A 17659-nucleotide genomic window follows, 5' to 3' on the forward strand; every position below is an offset into this window, starting at 1 on the left:
AACTCGTATGCGATTCTCGTAAGCAATAATCGCCATAAGATCATAATGTTTACATTCAGGCAAGAACTAAAATCTCGCCTACGATTATGTCATACGAGACTCGTAAGCAACTTAATCGCCTCCTCGATTGTTTACACAGAGGAATATGTAGTAAGAAGATTCTTGCGTACGAGTTCTCGACTTGTCTAAACACGATCTCGTATGACATTTTTTCAAGGTCATACGAGTATCGCACAAATCGGTTCGAACCGTTTTGAGTGCGAGAATTGCCATTCGAGTTCTTGATTATAGCGGTTACAGTAATTACTGCGGTACCTATTGATTACGTATATACTCATAACGCACCTCACCCCGCCCCATACAATAGCGGCAGAGCGCGTCGTGTTGAGGATAGACAAATTTTGTTCTTGCCCGGCGCCGAGGCAGAGTACACAGTTCGTGTGTAGAAACGACACGAATTCTTGCATAGACGCAGCGACTTTTCTTAGCGTGGACACGCGCCCTTACGAAGATGTTTGGTTCGTGATCTCGAGAACCTTTCTGCTCAACTGCCGTCAGTTCTACAAGCTATGTGCCCTGCACAATGCCACTTCAACTTGCTAATGACCATCACTCCCTTAATTTAAAGCATTAAGCGGGAAGGAAAAAGAACTCAAACTTACATAAGATTCCGTTCATTGGGCAACTAGATCCTTAATAATTAATGATATATTTGATCCACCGATTTCAGCTACCACCGAAATCAGGATTGTTTAACCAAAGGCATAATTTTTGTATAAAATATTGTGAAAAAGACAATAAAAACTTTCAATAATCTACATGAACATTTATTAATGTGACTAACTATTAAATTATTAATCAGGCTTAAAACTAAAATTTATTTATTAATCGATCAGAACAACGCAAACAGTTTTATCTTATGACTATGAAAATCAGTTTTCAGTTTGGCTGGTCACTTGTTTCAACCTCACAAAGTATTTCCGGACCTCTTTTAAAAAAAAATTTTAGAACGTAATCTGTAGCTACAAAAGCAATACAATAAAGCAATTTTTGGAAACTTGTGCGATTAATATCTTTCATTACTTTTTATACATGACGAGGTAATTCATGCAGTTTCAAAATCTTTCCTTCCGCTTTTTCTTCGCATACCTCTATCTATCTTTTTCTTTAAACCTTTCATATATTATAATCGGATCGATTTTTATCTTTACTTTTCTAGCACGTTCCTTCATCTTCTTCATTTCCAATTATTGTTTTCTGTTTTGATTTCCCTCATTCATTTGCTGTGGGAAGCAAGTAGTAATACAAAATTGTGAAAATCAATATAATTATAATTATTAATACAAAGATCGAAAACTCAGAAAAAACACTCAGGAAAAATTCCTTCGATCCGGTCGGATTCGAACCGACGTCTTCTTGCATACCGTGCCAGATGCTATACCAACTAAGCCACGGAACGAACCAACGGACCTCACGAATTTTTCTATGTGCTTGCGTCGTGTGTTTGTAGTTGGTCTTTCAACGACTTTTTAGTCGTAGCGCCATCTATGAGAAATCTATGACAGATTTATCACCCAGTTAGTACCTTTACAGCTACCAGTCCTGGCGAGAGATGTCGCTATTCACTGTATTATTTAAATTTTTATTGAATTGATATTCAATTATTTTTTGTGAAATTACTCCACTAGTTTGTTATAATTATTAATACAAAGATCGAACACTCAGAAAAAACACTCAGAAAAAATTCCTTCGATCCGGTCGGATTCGAACCGACGTCTTCTTGCATACCGTGCCAGACGCTATACCAACTAAGCCACGGAACGAACCAACGGACCTCACGAATTTTTCTATGTGCTTGCGTCGTGTCTTTGTACTTGGTCTTTCAACTCAATAAAAATTCTATCAAAAATAAAGTCTTTTCAATTCAATAAAAATTTAATTAATATAAAATATATAATTTATTTAATTAATTCGTGAGGTCCGTTGGTTCGTTCCGTGACTCACCTATTTCTGCTGCCAAGCAGTAATGTACGCATTAATGTGTTCCAGTGTTGAAGAGTGCTGGTGAATTAATTACAGGCACATGGGACTTGTCAACTTTTGTCTCAGAGCGATGGGCGCAGTGGCCGTCAAATCTTTGCGATTTAAGGCTTTGAGTGGCACTATAACATTTATGGACACTTGGACAGGCGTATCGCTTACCACTAAGCGCACAAAATGTTCGTCCAGTCACTCGGTATCACACAAAAACACTGTTATAAAATTTGCGAGACTTCAATTACTATTTACCTTTTTTAATGTAAATGACATACGTGTCGGAGTGATTGTTGTCTTATAAAAGGAAACCTTCGATGTAGTGCCTCGGATTTATTAAGAGCCAATGGACACTCGACTGTTATTACCACCAAAGAAAAAACTTGGGAAACCTCGTATCGGGGTTCCATGGACTCACACATAAACAACCATAATTTACATCCAACCTCACGAGAGAAATAAATGTAGGCCGTACAAATATTTCCGAAATTCTTTCGGCCCGCGAAACGAATTTGGGATCTCTTCGTGGCAGTCTAATACGGTGACCGTTCGACAACAGAGGCAGTTCAGAGGAGAGAGAAAACGTACCAGTCTTTTAGGCGCAATGCTCCAGGGCGTAACCCTCAATAAAAATAATTGTATCATTAACTAGATGAGTTAGGCCTATCACGGCTACGTTTTGTCCGTGCTCAGCTACGGTCTTGTACTATGAGGTAACTCAGTAATCTTAGAAAGAGCGTTTAAAGTATAGAAGAAGTGTATTCGAGCAATTTATTTATTTATTTATTAGATTTGCCAACAGAAATACACTATTGTACATGAACAAACGATAACATTACATAAAATACTCGAGTGTAAACCCAATAATAGGCAAATACAGCATGCACATATCAGAAACTCGTGTCAAAAGCATTTTTTGTATGTTACATTACAGACAAATAGATGGATAAAACAAAACCAATAAGTAAACATGCTAAATTAAACTGTAAAGTTATGGTACTTTTAGTCTGACCATTTATAAAATAAAGTTTTATATTTATTTAATGACAATGAAAACAAATCTAAGTCAGTTAATCTATGTTTACATGTTTTATGAGAATTATTGTACTCTCGGCAAACTCGGTTCAAAATAGCATTGTAGCCAACGTTAGTTCCGAAAATTGCGGTGCGTGGTTCGATGACAGTTGCAAACCGCTGTTTAAAAGGCTGAACATATTACCTTTGCCATGCATGTACATTAGGAATATCTGCGTATTTGTCAACTCTCATCCTCAATATTTTAAAACACGCGGTGGAGTCATTCAAAGGCAAACTAGAGCAAAAATTATGAATCTCTTATACCAACCTCGTTGCCATAAAGTAATTTATAAGAATAACTGCTTCAACATGTGTATAATTATTTACAATAAATTACCAAACGAAATTAAATTGTTACACGGACATACTTTTAAATTAAAATTGACAAAATGGCTTTTGACACATTGCTTCTCTAGTAATAAAGAATACTTAGAATTTACAAACTCATTACATTAATTAGAAACTATAGAGACTAAACATTGAATCCCATTAATATTTGCACATCTGCTTGCAGGTTGAATACAATGTAACTAATTTTACTCAAGACCTTTGTAATTACTGTATTCAGGCAAATAAACGTATTCTATTCTATTCTAGTTTTAGCGTTTTCTTCGCTTCTATATTAATTACAACTATAATAGTACTTCTTGTATTTATATATAAATTAACATAATTAATTAAACATTCATTATTTAGGCAATATTTAGGAAAGCAGAAAGAAAGAAGATCATATTTTGATACTGTACGTATGTCCATTATTAGGTAGCGGTTTGAAATTCCATGCAAATAAAACATGGAAAAGGTCTAGAATTTAACACTCCAGTCTTCAGTCAGTTAAAATTAACTAGAAATAAAACATTAAAGTTCATTTTAACATAAGTGTTGTTTAATCATAAAGATGAGTGAATTGTATGATGACAATCAAGTAAGTAGTGCAAATGCTGATAAGCGTGAGGGGAAGCCTCAAATCAGTAGGAATGATACCACAGATCTTGTACTGCAGACTACGCCCTTTCAAATATTTCATTACACGAACTATCTCCATGTTCTTTTCTGGGTCTGAAAACAAACGCGAAAAATGTGGTTTACGGTAAGTCACGTAAATATGTTTAAAAAAGTAAAAAAGATAATCCCAAATCGACGCTTTTTCTTACATACAAGTCTAGTCACATTGTCCACAAGTGACATAATCAGCTAAATAAAAAATACGAGCTCACCGTCCATCATTATGTCACCTGGGCAATCATAAATAGTGTATGGTCTGTCTATACAAATTTAGTCAGGAGAAGTCGTCTGCTCACGTCAAAGGTAAGAAAGAAAGGAAAATCGGCCGTTGTCTTTTGTACAAAAGAATGTTATTCTAATTTTGAATTCATGTCAGTCTAGTGAGTATGTTTTTGTAGCCTGTCAATCCGCTAGTCATCCATGGAGGCTGGAGGCTGGTCATCTGCCTAAAATCAACCATCAACCTAAAAGCTAGTAATCGACATACCTCTTTCAACCATTCTCCACTTATTCAACGACAGTCTGATTTCATCCAACTTGTACTTGTTCAATTGTGCGAGGACCGCTGGGATCACAATCTGGATTACCAGGTGAAATGCAAACACCCATTCGCCCATGGTCGTGAACCATTTGCGCTGAAAGTTCGTCAAGAAACAATACGTAAATTACACAGATCTTAAAGTGTCTCAAAAAGAATATGTACACGGTACGGTACTTTCCTGTTTTATTTTAAATAGGATCTCATACATATTCCTGGACATGGATAACTCACATATTTAAGTCGAATTATTGCCCACCACGTTTTGACCTAGTCATTGATCCTTGTCCATGAGCTTCCGCGGCAGAATACAATGTTAGGTACTACGTCAGTGGCTAGTGTGGATGAGAAATATTTAGTAATATCTATTAGGTCTATAGAATCTTACCTCCTTTTTAATATAGTCCAACATAAACCATGAGGTTGTCATAAACTTCGGCACATTAATGGAGAGCTCCATCAACGTCTGTAAATTTATTTTACTTGTCATTAATTGACTATCATTATTTTCATTTATTACAACAATTCCAACAAATATATTGAAAGAGTTAAAGGTTTTAAAAACTTTGATACTTACGAAATAATCACACAGACGTCGAATTTTATCTTGGCAATCGGCTACTTTGTTGTATCTCGCAATGAATCTATTAATATCCTGGTTTTGTTTCAAAGAACGCTCCATATTTTTCACATAAGCATAAATATAGAAACGTATGACGATTTGAGCTTCAGGCATTAAATCTACTGCGTGACAACAAACCGCATAAAATGTGAGGTACGCATGGTTCATACTTTCACAATATAAATTAAAATCGAACATGCAACGGATAATCATAACAGATCCTTTTGCAATAAAAGTGACGAAAGCGTATAAGGAAATTATAACACCAAAGGTTTCTTTTTCCAAGAAAGCATTCCTTTCCGCGGCGTGTATGTCATGTAATAAATTATACACAGTATATTTAGCGGTTTTCAGTATGCAGAAATTCACCACGCATTCCGCAAGCGTACACCAGTACCACACTTTATGGCCGATTAATGTAAAGGGCCCTGCTAAGATTATGATCATCGTTAATGCTAAAACTGCTGAATAATACTTGAGAAATACTGCTGTCTTCTTTTTTAATAAATTTCCAAAACCAAAATCTTGCCCAAACGTAAAGTGCAAGATTAAGAAGAATGTTTTAATAGATTTTGGTATTTTCGAACCTTTTTTAAAGTAATTATTCTTTATTGATGCCATTTCCTTGTCTTTGGAGTTCGGTTTCAAATCCTGATTAGGAATTCGCAAAAGTTTGTTTATCATCACGAAATAGTGGCAATTTCGATGGTAGAAGTATTCAAATTCAAGGAGTTTTAAAATTTAATGTACCTCGATTCGAAATATTGTACACGAGTCAAGCTCTAACTGTAATATTCTGAGTAATATATTAATTTTTCTGAAAATGTCACCCCAGGAGAAACTAAAGTAAACAAACTTGGTAGACTAAAAATAAATTTGTTTGACAATTTACGTAATGAGAAAATAATTTTAAAAGTTAACCAGGTCAAAATTCAAGGCCGTATTCGTCATTGCTTATTATTAACACACATTACCGGCAGTAGAACTCTTTGTGAAAGAGTTCGACCAGGGAAGTACTGCCACCATATTTATTTGTCCCGCTAAGTAGTAATATGAGCATGACAGCGTTCCGACTTTGAAGGGTAAGAGTGCTGGTGAAATTATGAGCTCATGTGACTTGTTACCTTCATGTCTTAGGGTGACTGGCGCAGTGGCGGTACCCCTCAGATTTTGAATGACATTACAACTGTTCTGCACGACAAATTCACCCTGTCACTTGATACCATAAAAAATTCTACAGCTTACTATTATTCAGGGTGTGCATTACTAAGTTTCTCGTCCGCTGTAACCTTTAAAACGTGAAAAGCTACAATGGTTAACCCTTCGGGTGCCGCCATTTTTATTGAAAGAGATATGGAAAACTATATTTTCGTAATATTGATAAATTTTCCTACCCGGCTATGCATCTTGAGTAACACACTAAAAAACATCAGTTTAATATCAATCTAAGAGTAATGAAGGCATACACAATCGCCATACGTGTATGAAAAATGACTAAAAGTAATTACCCTTTATCTATGTAAAATTGATTTTTACTTATATTTTCTGGTTGCAATATATCTGCTATATAAAGGGTAAAATAGCCCAAAAACTCATCAAGAAACCGCTCACGCGATACATGCAGCCGTAGACGCATACCACACCTAGAGGTGCCGGTGATGATTTTATACGTATTTATCGGATATTGAAGTTATAACAGGTAAAAGAACTAATATTAATTGCTATTTCGGTAACTACTCTAGCAAACCATAAAGTTTCTAATGCCTGGGTCTGTCATTTAAAAAAAATAAACAATTTCAAAAATACGTCACGACAATCGTGTGTGTTATTGTTTGGGCTGGTGATTTCGGTGTTTATTTATTGAAAACATACTGTAAGTAGCGTTTTTTAAGTTTACCCTGAATATAAATGTTTATAAACTATACTTTAAGGAGTAATTTCAAATTGGTAAACGCTAGAACCACTCAAACGGAATATTATCATATTTATCCAAGTACACCAAAAATTTCATCAGTGCTTTTTAAGTGCAGGATTGGCGGTGTATTACTGCATTTTATTTGAGATGTTTTTGTTGGTGGTACGGAGGGTATTCATTTAGCAATGCAGAATAATAATTTTTATTTATAAAAACTTGTATTTAAACTGAATGCTTTTCTAATTTGCGAAACCAAATAGCCGCCATTTTATATTCTGAACTGTAGACCTTCAGATATTTCATAACACGAACAATCTTTGCGTTTTTTTCCGGATCTGAAAAATATAATGCATATTAAACCATTACAACACTTACTCGCTTCTATTGATCTTTCCCGTACTGTCTATTTTTTTACTAAAAATGCAATTTGAAATATTTTCACTTTTATTGAGAAGGTTTGGACGGCGACACGTTCAATCTGTAGGCTACTGACGCCGCAACTTCTCGGGGATCTGTTCTATGTCCTTCATATCTGCTTTTTATAAATGATCAGCTAATACTCGATACATTTAGATGGGCACACGACAGTACAATTAAGGATAAACACTTGGCAATGCTAACAAGGAATACATCCATGTCAAAACTGTGGCAAAACTTTTAAATGTCTGTCGTCATTTGGGGCGAAGCTAATTGAGTTCAACAATACCAAAATGCTTGCGTTTTCATTTAGCACTTCGTAGGAGCTCCCTCAAAATTACTGAGACTTTCCAAGCTGAATCTAAACCGGTTGTTGAACACTTTGTGCTTCTTTGTCTGTAATGAGTCTTATTAGACACAACGTCTAATTTGTAGCCAAAGCCGACTGACCGCCTTGGCCTCGACGGCAAAGGTGCCACGAAGCGCACTGGTAACACTACCATGGTCGATGCTACAGAAGTTTAAACACCTGCCCAAAACGTTTCTTTTATCGAAATTCATATAATAAATTTCAATGGTTGTGCAACGGAATTGCAAGATTTAATTCTGCCTACCCCTTTACATCTCCAGAAAACTAGACATGGTGGTTAATGGAATTACCTCTAATGTGAACGAAGTGCTTTGTTACTTCCTTGATGATGCGGGTACGTAAGAATATACGCTCTGTAATTTTATTCGCCGTTATATACAACATAAGATTTTTAATGGAAGAATATTTAATCAATATTTAATAAACTATGATAAAATCGACGACAATAATCATACTTCTCTCAAACAATCACAAAATTGTGTGTGACTTATAGGATTTATGTACCTGTATAAAAGCTATGTATGAGATCATTTTTTTAAAACTTGACCGTAGTGAACCATTGTCGGCTTTGGAATTTTATTATTGAGTCGCTTGTTCTGTTTTGGAAAATATTTAAAATTATAATTTACCAATATTTTCGAACAATTTTAAGAAAATGCACTGGTATATATCACGTGTTTATTTGTCTTAAGTATACATATAGGTTGATTATGAAAGCAAAAACATATATTAAAAACATACTTACAATGTAGTCACATAGACCTCTTATTCCATCATAACAATCAGCTATTTTGTTGTATCCTGTAATAAATTTATTGATATCTTTATCTTGTTCTAAAGAAATCCTCATATTCTTTACATAAGTATAAATATAGTAGTATAAGACAAATTCAGACACTTTGATAAAATCCATTCCCACAAAATAAAACACACCAATCGTGATGCAAATTGGAGTCAATTTGCTATAACTGTCACTATTTTCATTATCAAACATGTGATAAAATAAGTTTGTCACCTTCGCAATAAACACGCTAAATCCGCCTGTGGCTGTAATTGTACCAAATGTTTCTTTTTCTAAGGTAGCAATCCGTTCTGCAGCATGTATATCGGACAGTAAATTATACACGTTGTGTTTAACACTTTTCAGTATGCAGAAGTAGATCACGCTTTCTATGAAGTCTAACCAATACCCCATTTCACCACTTAACAGTTTGAAAAATGTCACTAGAGTAATAAACGTTGCTAATGTTAAAACTACTAAATAGTATTTGAAAAGCTTTGCGATTTGCTTTTTAAATAAATTGCTAAAACCAAAATCATATCCAAAAATAACATGTATAGTAGAAAAATATTTTGATCGATTTTGGTATTTTTGATATTTTTCTGAAATAATCATTCAACCTTTAACTTTTCTTACTTTGTTCAATTTTTTTACATTTGAATAAAGTGGGTTTGGGTTTTCGTATTCCAAAACCACAACGGCACACTACAGCGTTATTCCTTTATGTACTCCTGTGAAAACTTTTGTATTTCCCTGTAATTACATCATGATTTCATACAATAGGAAACAATGATTTCAACCGTTTTTTTTAATCAAACCTGATATTACCTTTCGATATTCCTAGCAAATAAATATCAGTGAATCGCGTCGTACAATTAGGTATAGGACTATTCACATTATTTAGTACTGATTGTTACTTGATTACCTGTTGTCTTTTTTCAGTGGTGTATTTATTGGTAATTTAGAAATAATTATTGCTACTATATGATGCTTTAGATATTTCATTTGTCCAAGCTGGACAATCCCATATCTTTCTACATTAATTTCGTTTGTGCCCCTCCCTATCAACCTCTTGGTTATGCGGGAAGGGCACTGTGACCTGTGCGAACGAAACCGCACAGAAAACATCTAAGTCATGTCCTAACCCCAGATCAGCCCGTTTGCACGGACTTCATCCAGTTCTCTGTAAAGCTAGTGCCTTAGGTGAGCCGCCCCGGGTACACGTTTAGGGGGACCTATTTTACAGATAGGTACTGGAGCTGTAGGCACACTTACTTCCCATCGCGCTCTGCACAACTAACCGTTGCCACCGCTGAGCCACCGACTCCAAGTCGACTATCAAATCCCCTCACTGGTGGCGAAGCTGTAAGGCATGCTCACTTCCCGATGCCGAATGAACGGCGTCTCTCCAGTTCCCAAAATCCTACGCGGCCGCAAGGATCGGAGGATGTCTAGCTCATCCTCTACTCGCTCTTCGGGCTAATGCCGGAGATTACAAGTAGCAGTGTCCTCCGACAATGTACGGACATAGCTACCCGCTATAAACGCCGCGGACACATACTACCGAGGCAGATGAACGTGTTCGTTCCTGCAACTAACCACAAACCCCGTCGAGTCAATACCCAAGTCCGAGTCCGCCAGAGATGCCCGTGACGGCGCATAACTGGCCGAGGGCTTGGCTCATACGCCCGCCGTACCCTGGTCTTACCCGGGAGCCCATAGTCCCCCCGGAAACCCTCTCTCGGGTCGGTAGATAGGAACAAGGTACAATTGGATATTAAAAAACATTGTCATAGGATATACAGCATTATACCAATACCAACATATTCGCATAGCCTTGCCTCTTAACTTTTCAAAAGTGTGATAAAAGAAAAATAGTTTGTTCTTGTGGAGGTGAGGTAGGGTTTTGGAAGGCACTTAAATGAAACAAATGTTTAATTGTTAACGCGTCAATCTATATTAATTCGAAACAAAGGTTACAATGTTTGATTAATATAGTATAACATGTATAAATAGATATCTCTTAGTCTAATTAAGAGGTTGGTATCACTACATCACATCACCCCCTTTACTTTTTTATTATTTTATTTTAACATCATTGATTAGAATATAATTATTACAATGTTTTCTTATTCTAAACATGACTAAAGTTCATTCACTCGTAATAAGTTCTAATTAATACTATCCTAATATACTTCGATGTACACAATAACAAATAGTATGATTCCACATAGCAACGTTACGACATTCACAATTAGACAACTGAATTAATCTGGGTTACAAAAATATGGGATTGTTCTATCTTTGTGAATAACATTATCTTTTTTTTCTGACAGAGATTTTTACATTTACGCCCATATTTCAATCACTTTGAATGGTTCTGAATACACTGGATCCAAATTGTCCCTTACGTCCTTTCAGAGGTTTAAAGATTCTAGAAACCAAATTGTTACTTTTGAACGAAATATTGATGTTAAAATACTATTTCACATATACATAATTTATTTTACGACTTAAGAAATTTTGAAATATTCTCAAAACAAGTACTTCTACAAGTAAGTGTATCCATGAGCTCCAACATCTCATTCCGTCCTTCATTTTTACCACCGAACGTCATGACCAACGGCGAGATATCATCCTAGTTGGTTGATATTCTTTTCAGGCGTATTACGTGTTTCCTTTATAACGTGTATAGCCAAGACATAGCTTTTATTACTTGCCTGCGTCTGTGCTTCCGAGCACATACAATCTAAACTTTAAGGTGCGATTGAATTGGTATCTTCTTCTTCTTGTTTAATCGTAGAACCCATCTTTGCTCCTGGGCTTAGCGGTGATCAACAATAACTTAAATAAAATGGACTTACTAATCAAAACTTCATCAATCATAACACCAATGTTGTTTAATCATAAAGATGAGTCAATTGAACGATGACAATCAGGTATGTAGTACAAATGCTGATCAGTGCGAGCGGCAGTCGTAAATCAGTAGGAATAATACCCCAGATTCTGTACTGGAGGCGTCGCACCTTCAGATATTTTATAACACGAACTATCTTTGCGTTTTTTTCCGGATCTGAAAAATATAATGCATGTTAAACCATTACAACACTTACTCGCTTCTTTTGATCTTTCACGTACTGGATATTTTTTTACTTAAAACGTAATTTGAAATATTTTCACTTTTATTGAGAAAGTTTGGATGTCTACACGTCCAATCTGCTGGCTACTGACTTCTTATGGATCTGTTCTATATCCTCTTTATCTTCTCTTCATAAATGATCAGCTAATGCTCGGTATATTTGGCTAAACCCACGACATTACAATTGCGGATAAATATTTGTCCAATGCTCACAAGGAATAAATAAATCCTGTTCTGTCAATAGACTGTGGTGACACTTTTGAATCTCTGGCCAATTTGGTGCACAGCTAATTGACTCGAGTTGAATAGTACCAAAATATTTTATTTAATCCTAAACGAGATTTTGATGGGCATTCTTCAAAGTAACTAAGACTTTTCCAAATGGGTCTATACCGGTTATTAACCAATTGGATCTTCTTGGTCTGCAGTAAGTCTTCTAAGACACGACGTGTAACTTGAAGCCAAAACCAGCGCCCGCCTTGGCCTCTAGGGAAAAGGTTTCGGTGGCACTATCATGGTTGAAGCTACAGAAGCTCGAGCACCTGCCTAAAATTTCTCCTTTATCGAAATTCATATAATAAATTTCAGAGATTGTGCAATGAAATTGCAAGATTTAATTTTGCCTGCCCCTTTACGAAATCGAGACATGGTAGGGAAGATTATTAAACAATTAGACCACATCACATACGTTCCTCTGATCTCAAAGTAAGTAAGCACGTGTGTTATGGAAATCGAAAACAACAACGGCACCATAAACACCCAGTCCCGAGAATATATAGAAAAGTTACACCCGAGCTCTCAAAGATAGCGACACTTTGAAAACTGGTGTGCAAGCCACTCGACCAATGAAACTTCGTCATCCTCCTCTAATTTGCCATCCGCGAACTAAAAGGCGGCTAAGTGTCAAAATATTTTTTTGGGATATCATAAAAAACCATAACCCAGTTTTAGAACATTGAAATTGTTTGATGATATTTCAGCTATGCATCGTGAGGGTAGGTTCCGATAAGTCGAACACGTTAACTAATTTTAACTGTTTTTCAAAGAGAATTTTGTGCTCTATCGTTTAGTATTTAAAACTGATATTTGACCATTTGCTACTTAGCCGCGATGTAGTCAGTGGACGGCAGTATTGTTTGTAAACGAAGCGCTTTTTTACTTCGTTCTTGATGCATATAGAGAAGATTATCTCTGTGTTTTTAGTTGTGTAATAATTACAACATGGGACTTTTAATAAAGGGATATTTAATAAATCATAAAAACATCACAAAAATAATCATACTTCTCTCAAAAAATCTCCATTTATTCAAAAATTGCATAATGTCACCGATTCTGCGATTGATCAATTGGACGATAACTGCGGGTATCGTGATTTGGACCACCATTAATAATACAACCAACCATACGCTTAAGATTGCAAACCATGTCCTCTGAAAGAAACCAAAAAATAGTTATCATCTGTATAACATATTGAAAAAAGTGACGATAGTTATTAAAGATTAAAAATGTATACAAGCATATTGATTCATTTTCCAATTTTTGTTTTGTGGACGGTTAAAAACGGTAAAATGTATTTAAATATTGAACAATATCTATGTGATTAAAATGTTACCTTAATGTTAACGTAGTAAAGCGTGAAATACAATGCTAACAATAACTTCGGTGTATAGATGAATAGTCTCATAAGTATCTGAAAAATATTTTACACTAAAGAAATATTTATACTAAAAATAGAACTAGGAAGAATAACAACATTTTGTAATAAATAAGCATTATTTTTGAAAATAAAAACGAAAGTTCCGGGGTGGAAATTTTCATTAAGATCGTGCTTGTAGCTAAATCAGACGAGCGCGCTGATTTTTAATCAGCGCACGCATTCGTTGTGTAAGACTTAAAGGATTTCTACGGCTATATGCAGATACAGAATCATTTTGGAGAATATTTAAAATATAATTTACCAATATTTTCGAACAATTTTAAGAAAATGTATTGGTATGTATCACGTGCCTTAATTGTTTCAGTTTATCATTTTATCATTTGAAGAGCTTAATTATGAAAGCAACAATAATCACTAAACATATACTTACGATGTTGTTACATAGACATTTTATTTTATCATAACAATCAGCTATTTTGTTATATCTTGCAATAAATCTATTAATATCTTTATCTCGTTCCAAAGAACTCTTCATATTCTTTACATACGTATAAATGTAGTGATATGCGACAAGTTCAGACGCGTGAATAAAATCCTTTCCCAAAAAATAAATTATGAGGCAAATTGGAGTCAATATACTATATCTATCATTACTTTCATTATCGTATTTACGACAATAAAATATTGCTCCCTTTGTAATAAACACGCTAAATGCGCCGGTGACTGCAATAATCCCGAATGTTTCTTTTTCTAGGGCAGCAATCTGTTCTGTAGCATGTATGTCAGATAGTAAATTAAACATGGTGTATTTAGCACTTTTCAGTATGCAGAAGTTGACCACGTATTCTATGGAGTCCATCCAGTACCACACTTCACCACTTAATAGATTGAAATGTATGACTAGAGTCATAAACACTGTTGATGTTAAGACCACTGAATAGTACCTGAAAAGCTTTGCAATTTTCTTTTTAAACAAATTGCTGAAACCAAAATCAAATCCAAAAATAATATGTATAATAACGAAAAATATTTTAATAAATTTTGGTAATTTTGACATTTTTCTGAAATGATTATTCATCCTTTAAGTTTTCTTATTCTGTCCAATTTTTTTACAGTCGAATAAAGTGGGTTCAGGTGTTCCTATCCTTTAAGTTCCAGAAACCACAACGGCACACCATGACGCTATTATTTTAGCTACTCTTGTGAAAAGTTTTTGTATTTCCCTGTAATCAGATCACCATCATATTCATAAAAATGATAAGCAATGATTTCAACCTTTTTTAAAAAAATCAAACCTGATATTAACTATCGATACCCCTAGCAAATAAATATCAGTCGATAGCATCGTACAATTATGTATAGGACTATTCACATTATTTATTTAGTGTTAATTGTTACTTGATTACCCAGTATATTTTTTCTAACTGTATATTTATAAGTAGTTTAGAAATAATTATTATATTACATGTGATATTTATACATTCTGACATCTTATATTATTCGTGCATAAACTTTCTTTTTTGTAAGAAACTGTACAAAACGGTCGTCAACTGACTAAAAAAAGTCGAAAACTTGAAACATAACAGAAGCTTACGAAATAGTAGTGGCATAGGCATCCTTCAAGGTACAATTCTAGGTCTATTTTTATTCTTAGCTTATAGTAATGACTAATGACATACGACAAGCGGAGTGTCTTCAACTCGAAAATGGACCTGGATGAGTCCGGACGGTAAAGTAAAAAATGAGATTGACTTTATCATGTCGACTAAAAAGCATATATCCAATGATATCTCTGTGATCAACACCGTTAAAACAGGAAGTGATCACCGGTTGGTACGAGGCACATTGAATATCAATATCCGGCTGGAAAGAACTCGACTGATAGAGTCTACGCTCCGACAAATACCTGCACAACTCCAAAACCCCGAGAGCTTTCAGCTCGAACTTCAAAACCGCTTCGAAACCCTCGAAAACTGCATAGATGTGGACGATCTAAACAACATGGTGGTGGATACTGTCCGTACGGTTGGGTCCAAGTTTTTCAAAACCCACCGTACCAGAATAAAGAAACGCTCCGACAAAACACCAACTCATGGAACATAGAAATGAAATGAGGCTACAGAACTCAGAGGACGCAAGTCACTACAGGCGGCTAAATAGGCAGATATCGAAGTCTTTGACTAGCGACATACGCCAATTTAATACAGAGCGTATTAAAGAGGCCATTGAGCGGAACAAAGGCTCAAAGGTGTTCGCGAGAGATCTGTCTATTGGGCAAAGCCAACTGGCGAAGCTAAAGACTGATCATTTCATCTAAGCCTCAAATCCTGAGGAAGATAGAGAGTTTCTATCGACAGCTATACTCCACAAAAGCACCTGTTGAAAGCGAGGCTAAAGACCCCAGAGCCAAGCTTACCCGACATTATTCCGAAGATATCCCGGACGTCAGCCTATATGAGATTAGTGTGGCTCTCAAACAACTCAAGAACAACAAAGCGGCGGGCGATGATGGAACCACAACAGAACTTCTGAAAGCGGGCGGCAAGCTGATACTTAAAGTCCTCCAGAAGCGTCGAAGGTCAAACGCCAAAGGCATGGGGCTGAAGCGAGGTCGTTCTTTTCTTCAAAAAGGGTGATAAAACACTATTGAAGAACTATCGGCCAATCTCGCTTCTGAGCCATATTTATGAGTTGTTTTCGAGAGTTATCATGAATCGTCTCGCTGGCAGGTTTGACGACTTCTAACCTCCTGAACAAGCCGGTTTCCGAAAGGGTTTTAGTACCATAGACTACCATCCATACGCTGCGGCAGGTTATACAGGTATAACCGGCCACTTTGCTTAGCGTTTCTGGACTATGAGAAGGCCTTTGATTCGATCGAGACCTGGGCGGTGCTACAGTCTCTCCAAAGGTGCCAAATAGGCTATAGGTGTATAGAGGTGTTAAGATACAAAAACGCCACTATGTCAGTCCGATTACAGGATCAGAGCAATAATCCTATCCAACTGCAACGAGGCGTGAGACAGGGAGATGTGATATCTCCGAAAATGTTCACTGCTGCGTTGGAGGATATTTTCAAGCTTCTGGACTGAAAAGGACTTGGCATCAACATCAATGGCGAGTACCTAACACACCTTTCTATTTTCCGATGATATAGTTCTTATGGCTGAGATCTTGGGAGACCTGAACACAATGCTCGAAGATCTCAGTAGTGTTTCCCAAAGAGTGGGTCTTAAAATGAACATGCACAAGACGAAGATCATGTCGAGTGTCCATGTTGTACCCGCTTCAGTTGAAATTGGGAGCATTACACTCTAAGTTGTTGACCATTACGTATACCTGGGGCAGGCAGTCCAGTTAGGTAAGTCCAACTTTGAGAAAGAGATTTCTCGTCGAATCCAGCTCGGATGGGCAACGTTCGGGAAACTACAAAAAATCTTTGCGTCCAAATTACCTCAATGTCTCAAGACGAAAGTCTTTAACAAGTGTGTGTTGCCAGTGATCACATATGGATCAGAAACTTGGTGCCTCACTATGGGCCTCATAAGAAGGCTCAAGGTTACTCAGCGGGTTATTTCCCTACGTGATAGAATCAAAAATTTTTTCTGACTCCGATGGCCCTTCACTAGATGTTAAGCTGCAGTCAATTTTTTATGGAAAATCCAATTTCTTTAACCTGGTGCACATTAACGCGCAGAGTGTCCCTGCACACATTTCTGAATTAAATACGTCATTCAACAACGGCATAGTTGATGGAATCTTAATCTCGGAATCTTGGCTCAAACCCTCTCTACCATCCCCCCTTTTTACACTTAATGGGTATAAATTATATCGAAACGACAGAGTTGGGACTGGTGGTGGTGGTGTATGTGTTTACATCAAGAGCCATATACCGTGCTCCGTCGTCAGCCAGTCTCCTAGCACTTATACTGGGTCTTTAGAGTATCTATTTCTAGACCTCAACTTACATCACACCAATATCTTAGTTGGTGTTACTTATAGCCCTAGTGTTAATGTAAACTATTTTAACTTATTTGAGACTATCCTTGAATCCTTGAGTGCCTCTTACGAACATGTAATATTGATGGGTGATCTTAATACTTG

The 17659-nt window shown here is 36.1% G+C and overlaps 1 pseudogene; it reads left to right on the forward strand.

The window, feature by feature from the left end:
- The first annotated feature begins 15313 nt into the window (after window positions 1–15313).
- On the forward strand, window positions 15314–16542 carry LOC113238360 (annotated as a pseudogene).
- Window positions 16543–17659: the final 1117 nt, after the last annotated feature.

The sequence above is a fragment of the Hyposmocoma kahamanoa genome, unplaced genomic scaffold (assembly GCF_003589595.1).
Source record: "Hyposmocoma kahamanoa isolate Upper Pololo Valley unplaced genomic scaffold, ASM358959v1 95, whole genome shotgun sequence".
Classification (NCBI taxonomy): domain Eukaryota; kingdom Metazoa; phylum Arthropoda; class Insecta; order Lepidoptera; family Cosmopterigidae; genus Hyposmocoma; species Hyposmocoma kahamanoa.